This window comes from Ictidomys tridecemlineatus, chromosome 9, assembly GCF_052094955.1.
Source record: "Ictidomys tridecemlineatus isolate mIctTri1 chromosome 9, mIctTri1.hap1, whole genome shotgun sequence".
In the NCBI taxonomy this organism is placed as follows: Eukaryota; Metazoa; Chordata; class Mammalia; order Rodentia; family Sciuridae; genus Ictidomys; species Ictidomys tridecemlineatus.
In genome coordinates, this window is record NC_135485.1 from 63822833 (window position 1) to 63835422 (window position 12590).

Below are 12590 nucleotides of genomic sequence, written 5' to 3' on the forward strand. Positions count from 1 at the left end.
TAATTTTTTGTGGATGTGCGTGATGGTGAGGTTCACTGTGGTGTATTCATGTACATAGGAAAGTTATGTCAGATTCATTCTGCTGTCTTTTCTTTTCCTAGTCCCACTCCCTTCCCTTTGTCTACTTTACTGAACTTCTATTCTTTTTTTTTTTTTTTTTGTCCCCCACCCCGGGGTTAGCATTCCATGTCAGAGAAAACATTTGACCTTTGGGTTTGGGGAATTGGCTAATTTCACTTAGCAATAAGCATTTTCTTTCTTTTTTAAGAATATTGTTTTAGTTGTAGATAGAAACAATATCTTTATTTTTATTGGTTTTTATGTGGTGCTGAGGATCAAACCCAGAATCTCACACGTGTGAGGCAAACGCTCTACCACTGAGCCACAACTCCAGCCAAGGAATAAGCATTTTCTAATGGACAATGTAAAGAGCCCAGGAAAGGAGGAAGTCAAGTATCTTTACAGGCCTGTTCTGGAAAGAGTTTTATTTTTAAGGAGACAGACTGGCAGTGCTTGTGTGTGCGTACATGCATGTGTGAATTTATGCCAAGATAATCGCTAGGCATTTGTTTCTTTCTATAATTAAAGAACGTGACACGATCACAACTTAGCTGGAGTTACTCCTTTCTTTGAAAATAGACTCAGCAAGCTTTAGGATTGAGAATAGGTAGACTTTGTGGCTGATGACTGAAGCCCTGAGAAAAACAAGGGAACAGTTATGTGTGACCCTGACATTGGGTATGTAGTGGCACCCCCTCCTCCACAGAAAATCTGAATTAAGCTTCTCCAGAGACCCTCATCATAACTGTTCTTAGACAGCAAGAATTTCTGAAAAAGTTTCCAGGCGGGAGGTGTGTTGCAGAAGCAGGATGTGATAAGAAAGGCTAACCTGAGGCCTCCACAGAGGCTTGAATTCTAGGCCTGGGCTCAAAGCCCAGAACAGTGAAAAAAGCTGCTTTTGTGTAGACTTCTGTAGATGGTGAGCCTCCGAGCCCCTCCTCCTACACACTGGGTAAAAAGTTCTGAAACTTTCTAAAGTCGGGGTTCAGAGGGTTGATCCACTGTGGTGAAAGCCTTTTCCCTCTCTGGACCTGGCTGCAGCCAATAAACCTGCTTCCTCTATTTCCTCAGTGTCCTGCCTCATCTGTTCCACAACAAGTAGATTGATCGAGGTTCATTGCCATTTTCAAAAAAGACTGAGTAGACATGCAAGTCAATGCCGTGTGGGGTACTGACAGGAGTGAGTTCTGTAGATGTTGTTCTTGGGGTTAGACATTCAGCAAGCATTTATCTAGATGATATCCACAGTGGTGCCCAGTGTGGCCTCACCAGTGGCTCACTGTGGGACCTTAAACTAGTTATTCATAGTCTCTGTACTTCAGGGTCCTCAAGGGATTGTTGATAGGATTAAAAAATCCAAAGGTCCTAGCTCAGCTGTTAGTATTGAACAAGTATTCAGAAACATTCATTTTCCTTCTCCCCATCCCCCTTTGTTGTAAGAGTGGAAACAAAAAAATCAAAGTGAAAGTAAATTGGGGAAGTATAATGTGTGGATGTGTCATGTTGGATGTGGACAGTGAGGGACAGGGTGCAAGTTTCTAACCTGGGTCACTAGGTTATCAGTTGTGTAAGTCAGGACTTTTTTTTTTTTGGACACAAGTCACAGAATATTGAGCAAATAGGGAATTTTGGGGGCTCACACAGTTGAAGAATTGCAGGCATAACCAGTTTTGGAACTCCTTGTTCCCTCAAACGAGGTTTCTACTCTTGGCTCTACTGTCCTTCATGCTGACTTCATTCCTCCTCAACTCCATGTGCACCTTAATGCCAACGGCTCCCATATCCTGGTGTAAGAAAATATGCAATGACAAGAGTTATCACAACTATTGCTTATTACTCCATAGGCATTGTTCTGTATTTTACACATATTGACACAGAATTTTTACAACAATGCTATGAGATACATACTATTTTACAGGCAGGAAAACTGAGAAAAAGTAAGCAACTAGGGCCAAAGTTTCAAATAAAAGACAGAACCAGGATTTGAGCCCAAGGGGTCTGGTTTCTACAGGACTGTGCTCTGTAGTACCTCTGAAGTGGCCATCTTGTTTGGGTCCAATTGCACTGTTGTCCTTTCATTTGGGTCCCTGAGGCTAGAGGAAGGTGCTGCTCCATTGGCCAGGTTGCAGTCACAAGCCCTCTCCTGAAGTGGGCATGAGGATATGCTCTGAATGGTATATCCTCATATCCTGGGCTGAGAGTAGGGAAGGGAACACCCAACAGAAGATCTGGTCCCTTGACAGAGCAAGGGGGATTGGAAGCTCCACAGCAAAACAAGAGCTTTCCAACACAATTAAGATAGACAGCCATAATAGAAAACACAATTTTCTATTCTATTCTATTTTCTAGAAAATAAAAGGGATTTAGGGAGGAAATGATGAACTCTATTAAAAAGCTGAAGTTTGAAGGGCTAGAAAAATATTAAGGCAAAGATATGATTCATATTTGATATCAAGATATTGATTCATATTTGATATCAAGATATTGATTCATATTTGAAACAAAGTGATAATAAAAGGCTAAAAATAAAATAATAGGCAAATGAAGGTTAGGCAAATGAGAAATGAAAGCAGAAATGGCAACATTTGCATCAATGGAGTGGAATTCAGGATGAAAGCATTTATAATATAAGGAGCACCTGTAATGCTGTGATAAAGGACACAGATGACAAAGGTGACACAGTGCTACAGAAATCAAAAAACTTAGCAGCTAAAAATGTAAAAATAAGGAGAATATTATAAATACAGAATTATAATGGGAGATTTCAAAATGTATTTCTTGTTATTAGCCAGAATTAATAATCAAAAAAGCATTCAGACCAACAAAATAATAGAACTGCTAGTCCAAAAATTACTCAGATGAGCTTAATAATAGAAGCAGATAATTTTTTTTTTTTTGGTACTTAGCATTGAACCGAGGGATGCTTAACCACTGAGCCATATCCCCAGCCCTTTTATTTATTTTTATTTTGAGACAGGGTCTTTCTAAGTTGCTTAGTGCCTGTCTTAAGTTGCTGAGGCTGGATTTGAACTTGTGACCCTCCTGCCCAAGCCTCCTGAATCTCTAGGATTACAGGTGTGTACCACCAAGCCCAGCTAGAAGCACATGATTTTATATAGTACATATAAGCACTTCTTACATCCCACTGGAAGAGAAATATTTTTTCATTAAAAATATTTATATAAATGTTGTATAAAATTTTTCCATATGCATGCAAAGATAGCTTTGACAACAGACTGTATAGGTCACATTCTTTGATCAAAAGCTGAAAAATCATTGATTCATGATAAATAATGACATAAAAACTTAAATAGTTAAAAATTAAGGAACAAACTAAACTTTTAGATGAGTTGTGAATCAAAAAGGACATAAAAGGGAACTTACTATCTAGAAACCAATAAAGAGAAAACCACTTCTTATTAAGACTGACAGAATCCTGGAAGTTGAGGCTGGGGATGTGGCTCAAGTGGTAGCGCGCTCGCCTGGCATGCGTGCGGCCCAGGTTCGATCCTCAGCATCACATACAAAAAAAGATGTTGTGTCTGCCGAAAACTAAAAAAAAAAATAAATATTAAATTCTCTCTCTCTCTTAAAAAAAAAAAAAGAATGAGAAAAGAGTCATACTCACAGGGACCTGAGAAATTAAGAGACTCACTGTGGGCAATCTTGTGGCCATATATGTGAAAAGCTGTAGGAAACATACAATTTTATGTCAGAATATAAACTAGTAAAATGGATCCAAGAAAAGAATGAAAACAGGAATGAACCAATTATACAGAAGAATGGTAAGATGATTGGAGTTTACTTCTGGAAAGATCTGAGAGCCAGATGACTTCACAGCTGAGTGTTAATTTGCTTCTAAAGTTCTGATGATTCTAATGTGTCATTACTGAAATGTGTGCTGCTCAAATTGTGTCCAGGGGCTGTTACAGCAGCATTACCTGGGATCTAGTTAGAACATGCATATTTATCTACTTCGAGCCATAGAAAAACCCTTTAGATTCATGTTTAAAAGCCAATATAATTTTAATATGAAACCCAAGAAGCAAAAAGCACAGATTGATAATTACTAATTAATACTATATAGAAGAATCTCACAATTTAGTGGTCAAAATGAAAAATACAATATTAATTTATAAAAATCTTTATTATATCAAAAGGACAAAAGACAAAGAACAAGCAAGAATGGTTCAGTATCTAAATTCCACTAAGGTGATCACAATCCATTACATCACCAATCTAAGCAAGAGGAAAGTCTCATTAGGTATTCAAATGATAACTGCTAACATTCAGGAGCCATTTTAAATAAAATCTCCAAGTATAGAAGGAAATATTTAGACAGACAAAAGGCTACATACCAGAACTGATCGAGGCAAGTGAAATCTTTGTACATATTTAATTACTGCTGTGATGTATTTTTTTAATTTAATAAAATGAGGGACAGAAGAAGAAAAGACTATTTACCAAAACCAATACAAGTATTATCTTTTTTTAAAATTGTTTTAGTTGTAGATTTTTAGACCCAATATTTTTATTTATTTATTTTTAATGTGGTGCTGAGGATCAAACACAGTGCCTCACCCATGGGAGGCAAGTGCTCTACCACTGAGCTACAACCCCAGCCCACAAGTATTATCTTTAGTAGGGAAACAGTAAAAGCCTTTCATTTTTAGTCAAAAATCAGACTGATTCCTGTACTACTATTAGAATTTAACATTATTTTAGCAAATGAAACAAGACAAAGGGCTGGGGATGTGGCTCAAGTGGTAGCGCGCTCGCCTGGCATGCGTGCGGCCTGGGTTCGATCCTCAGCACCACATACAAACAAAGATGTTGTGTCCGCCCAGAACTAAAAAATAAATATTAAAAATTCTCTCTCTCTCTCTCTCTCTTTCTCTCTCTCTCTCTCTCTTTCTCTCTCTTTCCTCTCTCACTCTCTCTTTAAAAAAAAAGAAACAAGACAAAAAGATGAAATAATGAGCATAAACATTAGAAAATAAACAAAAACATGTATTTTGATAGGGATATATATTTAAGAAAACCCAAGATAATTCAGAAGGAAAAGCAATAAGACATATTAAAAGAATGAGAAAAGCCAGTACAATTTAATCCCCAGGACACGGGAGGGTGAGGGAGGAGGATCATAAACTTGAGGCCAACCTGGTCAATTTAGAAGAGATCTTGTCTCAAAATAAAAAGGAAAAATGGCTGGGGATGTAGCTCAATGATAGAGTGCTGCTGAGTTTAATCCCTAGTACCGTGTGTGTTGTGTGTGTGTGTGTGTGTGTGTGTGTGTGTGAGAGAGAGAGAGAGAGAGAGAGAGAGAGAGAGAGAGAGAGAGAGAGAATATAAATGGAAGCTAGATAACCATGCAGAAAACAACAGCTTTTCTACTTTAATAAGAATCAAGTAAAAATAAAAATGGGACTATAGTGTTCCATGTGTAATATTCATAAAAACTGTAAATTGCTGAGGTAGAGGTCTAACAAGAAACAACAAAATATAGGGAACTGATTCTACCTTGTTAGGTGATAGAAGGAAGATCTGAATAGCCAAGAGGCCCCCATGTTTTGAGATATTATATAATAAAATAACAACAATAATAATTCTCCTAAGATCAAGATCAAGCAGTTTCATTACAATGAAAATAAGTGTTGTTTTTTTCTTGGAACTGGACAGAATGATTAAACATTATTAGGAAAGCTAAATGTTCAACATTAGTTAATAAAAATATGAAAAAGAAAAAGGGAAGGTTTCTCCTACCAGATAGTCAGAAACTAAAGCTGCAGTAAACAAATCAATGTGGTATAGACACAGAGTTAGGTTCCAAAGGGACAGTTATATAGTACAAATGCAGTAGCTTATTTCAGGGCGAAAGAGATGGGTCATTTAATAAAGAGTTGACTTCTTTCTGGAAAAAAATTAAAATGACACTATCATATACCATATATGAAAACAAACTACAGATGAATTAAAGACTTAGATTTTAAAATCTAGGCAAGTAGATTGACAATGGAAACTTAAATGCTGTAAAAGTAACGATTGACAAATTTGTATACAAAATCTTAAAATATAAGATAAAGCCTATCATAAACAAAGTCAAGAATAGATTGAAGATATTAATAAAGTATATGATAGGAAAATGTTAATTTTTAATATACAAGAAACTCTTAAAAATTGATTAAAAAAAATGACCAAATCCTGCAGAAAATGTGCAATGGACATGAATTGACACTAAAGAGAAGAACAAATCCTAAGAGCCACAAGCATGTAAAAAGACACTGAAATTCACTTAGAGTCAAGGAGATGTAAGCTAAAATAACAATAAGTAAAAATTTAAGTCATGTAGTCACTTGCTAGTGGGTGGGATATAAGAAAAGTGTTGTCATGCCTATTGGTGAAAACATGATGTGTCAGAGTCTTTGGAAAAGGCAACGAGGCACTAATAAATAAGTTAATATTCATGAAATACTTAAAGCAGTGTCTGTCACATAAGAAATGCTATGGACATTTTTGTTAATTTGTTTTTTTGCTGAGGATTGAATCCAGTAGCACTTTACCACTGAGCTACATCCCTAGACCTTTTTATTTTTTATTTTGTCTAGATTGCCCAGACTGGCTTCAAACTTGCAATCCTCCAGCCTAACCCTAACCCTAAATCACTGGAATTACAGGTGTGCACCACCAAGTTCATCTGTACATTTTTGTGTAATAAGTGAGATTTCTCTAAAAAATAAAATCATAGCTGTTGACTCAAAATTTCCATTCTCAGGAATCAGTACTATTCCAAAGACACAGCAGGGAACCAAACCAATATCCCTGCCTTCATGGAGCTAATACTGTGGTCCTCTGCCATCTTCTTTATGCACCAAAAGTGTGTCTTTTATTATTCCAATGCCTAGGTAAATACCTCACACACGTGACATATTTAATACAAATTTATGTAACAGCATAGTGCTTTCAGCTTTATATCCTAATCTGAAGATGTTTGTAGATATGTCTTATCTTCTTTTTTGGCTGCTAACTCCTTGAAGGTTAGATGGTATCTTAGGCATAGCAGTAGCAACAATTTGTTGTCTAAAGGTGTAATGAAACATGCAGAATGTTATGGTTTATAGTTTGGATCCGACTGTTTCCAAAGACTCCTATGTTGAAGATTTGGTCCCAAATGTAACGATGTCCAGGAGGAAGCCTTTTGGGAAGTGATTGGATCATGAGAACTGAATCTTATCAGTGGCTTAATCCATTTGATGAATTAATAATTCAAATGAACTGCTGGGAGGAGGTGGTAGGTGGGGCAAGGCGGGAGGAAGTATTCAGTGGAGGAATGCCCTTGGCCTCCCCCCATCCCCCACCCTGGCTGCCGAGAACTGAGCGGCTTTCCTCTGCCACATTATTTTGCCAGGATATTTGGCTTCATCCCAGGCCCAGAGCAATAGAACCAGATGACATGAACTGAAAACCTCCGAAACTGTGAGCAGAAAACTTAAGAGCAAATGGATTTTCGTAAAGACTAATAGTTTCAGATATTTTCTTCAGCTGCCAGTAGAAATATCTGGCAGCTAATATGAAATGCATGGCTGAAGAGAAGATGTTAAATCCAGAGGGGTAGATCTGAGGGTTTTCTTTTGAGGTGAAAGTTGAAGTCATCACAGGGAGTGGACGAGTCACTAGTGGAAAGAGAATGATACTCCCAGGGTTTGGGGCTGGAAACGTAGGCCCATCCAGTGTCCTTCTTTACTGACCATGTATCTCTGGGTATACTACACAATGGGTCTGAACCTTGTGTCCTCAAATGTTCTGAAGGGCTAATAATGCCTGTCCTCCCCCACATGACATGATGCGTGTGTAGGTGGTTTGTAAATCCACAAACACTATGCAGAGTAAGGATCCCGGTGCTGAACTGGAGGTGCCTGAGGATTGAACATGGGGATCATGGCCTGGCCTCTTCACCACATCAAGGGATGCCTACTCATCCTTCAGATCTCACCCAGCAGCCTTCCCTGACCTCCCATGGACCCATGCCTCTTGGGTGTGCTGTCCCTGCAAGTTTCTACTTGCTACAGTGACGATTTGATCCACACTTGGTACGCTCTCCATGCCTGCGTGGTGCTCACTGAGTGAACCCAGAAGTGAGCACAGGCACAGCAAGGGCTGAGTTAGACTCCCAGGAAGGAAAACAAAACCACAGTGGGTGAGGAAGCCTTGGAACCCTTTTCAAAAAAGGTCAGCAATGTCAAATGCTTGGAGAAGTAAAGTGAATGAGAAATTTTGAAAGCACCCCAGATTAACTGCATCTAGAAGGTGGCTGCCTAAAACAATGGCTTAAATACCCACAAGTGGCAAAGCTGTTGAATGAAAATAGTCTCTGGGTTTCTACAGAAGATAAATATCTTGAAACCCATCCTATCTCTGTTGGGGTTGAACCCTGAGTCACCTTGCTCTGAGGAGAGTACAAAAGGATGCAAATCTAGCAGAGAAACCTGAATGGAGTCCTGGAGCCTCAGCTAAAGTTTATGACTGCTCTGCCTTTGTTTGAAGCCCAAGCGCTGCAATGAATCTCAGTTCAATTAGTTTGACCTGCCCCCAGAGAAAAAGTCAGATTTAATCGAGGTCTGTGTACTTTGTGCAAACATTTGGTAATGTTCATGCACTATTTTATAGTATAGGCATTCATTTTCTAAGCTCAGTTTTCAACTTTGCTATATGGAGTATTTGAAAGATATTTTGTTCCCATTTGATCCCACAGATCTGTGCTTACATTTCTAAGAATTCTGTATGTGATTTAAAAACAAAAACAAAAACAAACAAACAAACAAAAAAACCCTCGAAACCTTCTATACAATCTGTTAAAAATAAAACGCAGGATTTTATTTATTGGTAGTACTGTTGTGTATTTTTTTTTTTTTTTTTTGGTGGTGGTACAGGGGTGCTCTACCACTAAGCTACTTCCCAGACCTTTTTCCCCTTTTTATTTTTATTTTGAGACAGAGTCTCATGAAGTTGTTCAGGCCAGCCTCAAATTTATGATCCTCCTGTCTTAGCCTCCCAAATTGCTGGGATTACAGATGTGTGTCACCATTCCCGGATTAAAGTGCAGTATTTTTATCCCATGGTGTCTTCACTCTCTTTCTTCAGTGTATGGTAGAGACTTTCAAGATTATATTTTTTTAAATTGTGATCATAACATAAAATCTACTTCTTCAACATTTTAAGGCAGTTCAGTAGCGTTAAGTATTTTTAACATTTTATTATGTCACCGATCTCCAGACCTTTCCTATCTTACAAAACTGAAAGGCTATACCCATTAAGCAACAACTCCCATTTCTTCCTCCTTCTAACCTCCGTCGATAGTTCTGATGGTTGATGGTTACTTATTTTTCTCATGGTGGTAATGGAGATTGAACCGAGGTCTGTGTACATACTAGGTGAGCACTCTACCACTGAGCTACATCCCTAGCCATTTTCAGTTTGAGACAGGATCTTGCTAAGTTGCTGAGACTGGCCTTGAACTTGAGGTCCTTCTGTCTCAGCCTCCCTAGTCTCTATGATTACAGATGTGTGCCATGGTGCCAGGCTTGGTTTCATATTTTTATTGGACTAGGTTCTAGAAACTCTACCTGGGTGGGTAACCTTAACACATTTCTGGGAAGTCTGAATCCATTGTCACTACATACCCCTACATACTCATAGAAATTGGGGTGGTCATTTGGCTAAGCCACAGAATCAGTGATATGATATAATCTTAATCAAAGAAGAAACAAAATTCAGGAGTGTATTCATAAATATCAAAAGACATAAAGCAATTGAATTCTCAGACATTATTTACTTGCCTATGTATAGAAGTTCAGAAGTTAGAGGAAATATAAAGATGACTTATGTCAGGCAGTCATTTGTTCAGGAAATATGTATTAAATATGCCTGAGCCAACCCTGGCTCAGATTTGGCAATTGAGAAAAATAGACCAGAATTCCAGGCTTTAAGGCACTTTGTAGTCAAGGAGTCTAGCAAGATGAAGCTGATAATCAACACATGTTTATTCACTGAAACGTCCTTGATTTCCTGCATGCTTAGGGAGGTCCTTTTTCCTACTTGAGGATGTCCTCAGATATAATGACTTTGGAAGGGAAAGATGTGGTGACTGTATCTTCAATTGTTGAATGACTCATTTTCTACCATATGGTTCTTTCATTATTAATTACAAAACATTTACCGTGTAAGGAATTTGGTTGATGAACACACTGTCTATTGAGCACTTATGAGTCCCTACTCTCATTTCCTCTGAGGAAAACTTTATCCTCTTCATTTTGTAGATGACAAAGTAGAAGCTCAGAAAGAGTGATCAACTTTTCCAAAGTCAGGAGGGGACTCAAATGTTCTGGGTAAATTCAGGAGTCCTTTTTACTTGGCTGTATGTTAATCGTGGGCTAAAAGGTTGTCAGTCACAAAGGCACACTTTCACTGAGCACTCAGTGTACAAGGCAATTGGGCCACCGGAATGTATTCCAAGAAAATCAGTCCCTTCCCGAACTGACACTATAGTAGGGAAGACAGATATCACAAACAACCACACAACTGCAAATGTGCTGTTTGGCAAAGGGGTGCTTTGGGAGATTAAGACCCAAGAATTCTTCACAGGCTGCGACTGGGGGTAGGGGTCAGGGGGTGTGACAGACAAGCATTTTCTTTCTGAAAAACAAAGCTTCAGGACCCTGACTTAATTGCTGTAGCCAGACACTGTTCAAGTTTGCTTTGTTCTGTGGGAGGGTTTGGTTACTTCACAGATGGGTTCAACTGAATTGTGGGTAGAAATTCTGATCCCCACCCAGACCAGCTAAAACCGGTTTTGATATTTGCACAACCTGTGAAATACACACTGCAGTTTCTATTTAAATATACTCTGTTTGGAGCAAAAATTAGAATTAACACCTGGGCAGAGAAGCAATACTTTCCCCCTAAATTGACACAATAATGAAAAAAAAAATAACAAGAAAGTACTAAAAAAACACAATTGCAAAAATTAAAACCAACAGGGAAATAAACCCATCTCTCCATTAAAGCAAAATTAATTTAGTTTGTTTGTTTTGTTTTTTGGTACCAGGGATTGAACTCAGGGGCATTGAGCCATTAAGCCATATCCCCAGTCCTTTTTTATATTATATTTAGAGACAAGGTCTCACCCAGTTGCTTAGGGCCTTGCTAAGTTAGTAAGGCTGGATTTAAACTTGCAATCCTCCTGCCTCAGCCTCTCAAGCCACTGAAATTGCAGGCATGCACCACTGCACCTGGCTTCCATGTAGTTTTGATTTGCATTTCCCTGATTGCTAGGGATGTTGAACACTTTTCATATATTTGTTGGACATTTGTATTTCTTTGAGAAATGTTTGCTTAGTTCTTTTGCCCACTTACTGTTAGGTTACTATTATTTTGAGGAGTTAAGCTTTTTGAATTCTTTATATAGTTTGTATATTAATCCCCTGTCAGAGGATTGGCTGGTGAATATTTTCTCTCATTCTGTAGGCTCTCTTCATGTTCTTAATTGTTTCCTTTGCTACACAGAAACTTATTAATTCTTGGTTTTATTTCTTCAGCTTCAGGAATCTTGTTAAGGAAGTTGGTGACTGTACCAATATGCTGAAATTATAGCATCTGCATAATTGGATGTAAAGATAATCATGCTAAGTGAAATAAGTCAAACTCAGAAAATCAAGAGTCAAATGTTTTCTCTCATATGCAGGAGCTAGAGAAAAATAAGGGGAAAAGAAGAGGGGTTCAGATATCATAAGGATATAGGGAAGATGGGTAGAGTAGAGAAAATCTTCACCAGGCTCTCTTCACACTCTTGTTTCCTTTGCTATACAGAAGAGGATCTTCACCAGAACCTGACCAAGCTGGCACCTGGATCACAGACTTCTAGTCTCCAGAACTGTGGCGAAATAAATTTGTGGCTTCAGCTTCCAAAGAAGAAGTGAAAATGGTGGAATTTATGTCATACATATTTTAACACACACGTGTGTGCACATGCATGGTCACACACAAAATTCCTGAACGCCACCCCTACGGATCTCAATTCTGTAAATCTGGGACCTGGGAATCTGCATTTTGTCATACAATTAAGGTGATTTTGAAAGGGATAAATGAGAAATTAGAGAAATAGGAAGATTAAACTGTTACCCATACTTTGGGAATGCTCCCGGGAAGTCAAATCACCTTGTGGAATCCTAGGTGACTGAGGGAAACTTCCTGGTGCCCTGCTAGGCTATTCATTGGCCACTTGGTTGATTTCTGCCATTGGGTCACTTGGGACAAAAGGTGCTGTGCTGGGCTCTGGGTGGGGATGCAAATGCTGGTTACAATCTCATAGGAGATGTCAAACAAAGAAGCATAGGGGCTCTTAGTAACTTCTAGTAGTTCAATTTTTCATTTCCTCCCCTGTGCAGAGGACCATGATGCCCAGCTCACAGAGCTGTTGTGGAGACAAAGTAAGATAAAAGAGGTGTTTTTAACTTTTTTAAATGAAAATGACTTTT

The 12590-nt window shown here is 38.4% G+C and overlaps 1 protein-coding gene across 17 annotated transcripts in view; it reads right to left on the reverse strand.

Annotated features, from left to right (window-relative positions):
* Coq2 (coenzyme Q2, polyprenyltransferase) overlaps window positions 1–12590 on the reverse strand; it is an 81103-nt gene that overhangs the window by 20037 nt on the left and 48476 nt on the right. For 13 of the 17 annotated variants that reach the window (XM_078021517.1, XM_078021502.1, XM_078021500.1 and 10 more), the window contains 3 exons: window positions 3689–3748; window positions 3445–3612; window positions 1701–1844 (listed from right to left, as the gene is read on the reverse strand). The gene's annotated coding sequence lies outside the window, so the exon portion shown is untranslated. Of the gene's footprint in view, window positions 1–1700; window positions 1845–2089; window positions 2204–3444; window positions 3613–3688; window positions 3749–4188; window positions 11987–12590 lie in introns of those variants that run through there. The other 4 variants (XM_078021498.1, XM_078021505.1, XM_078021506.1 and 1 more) reach the window with 4 other exon arrangements.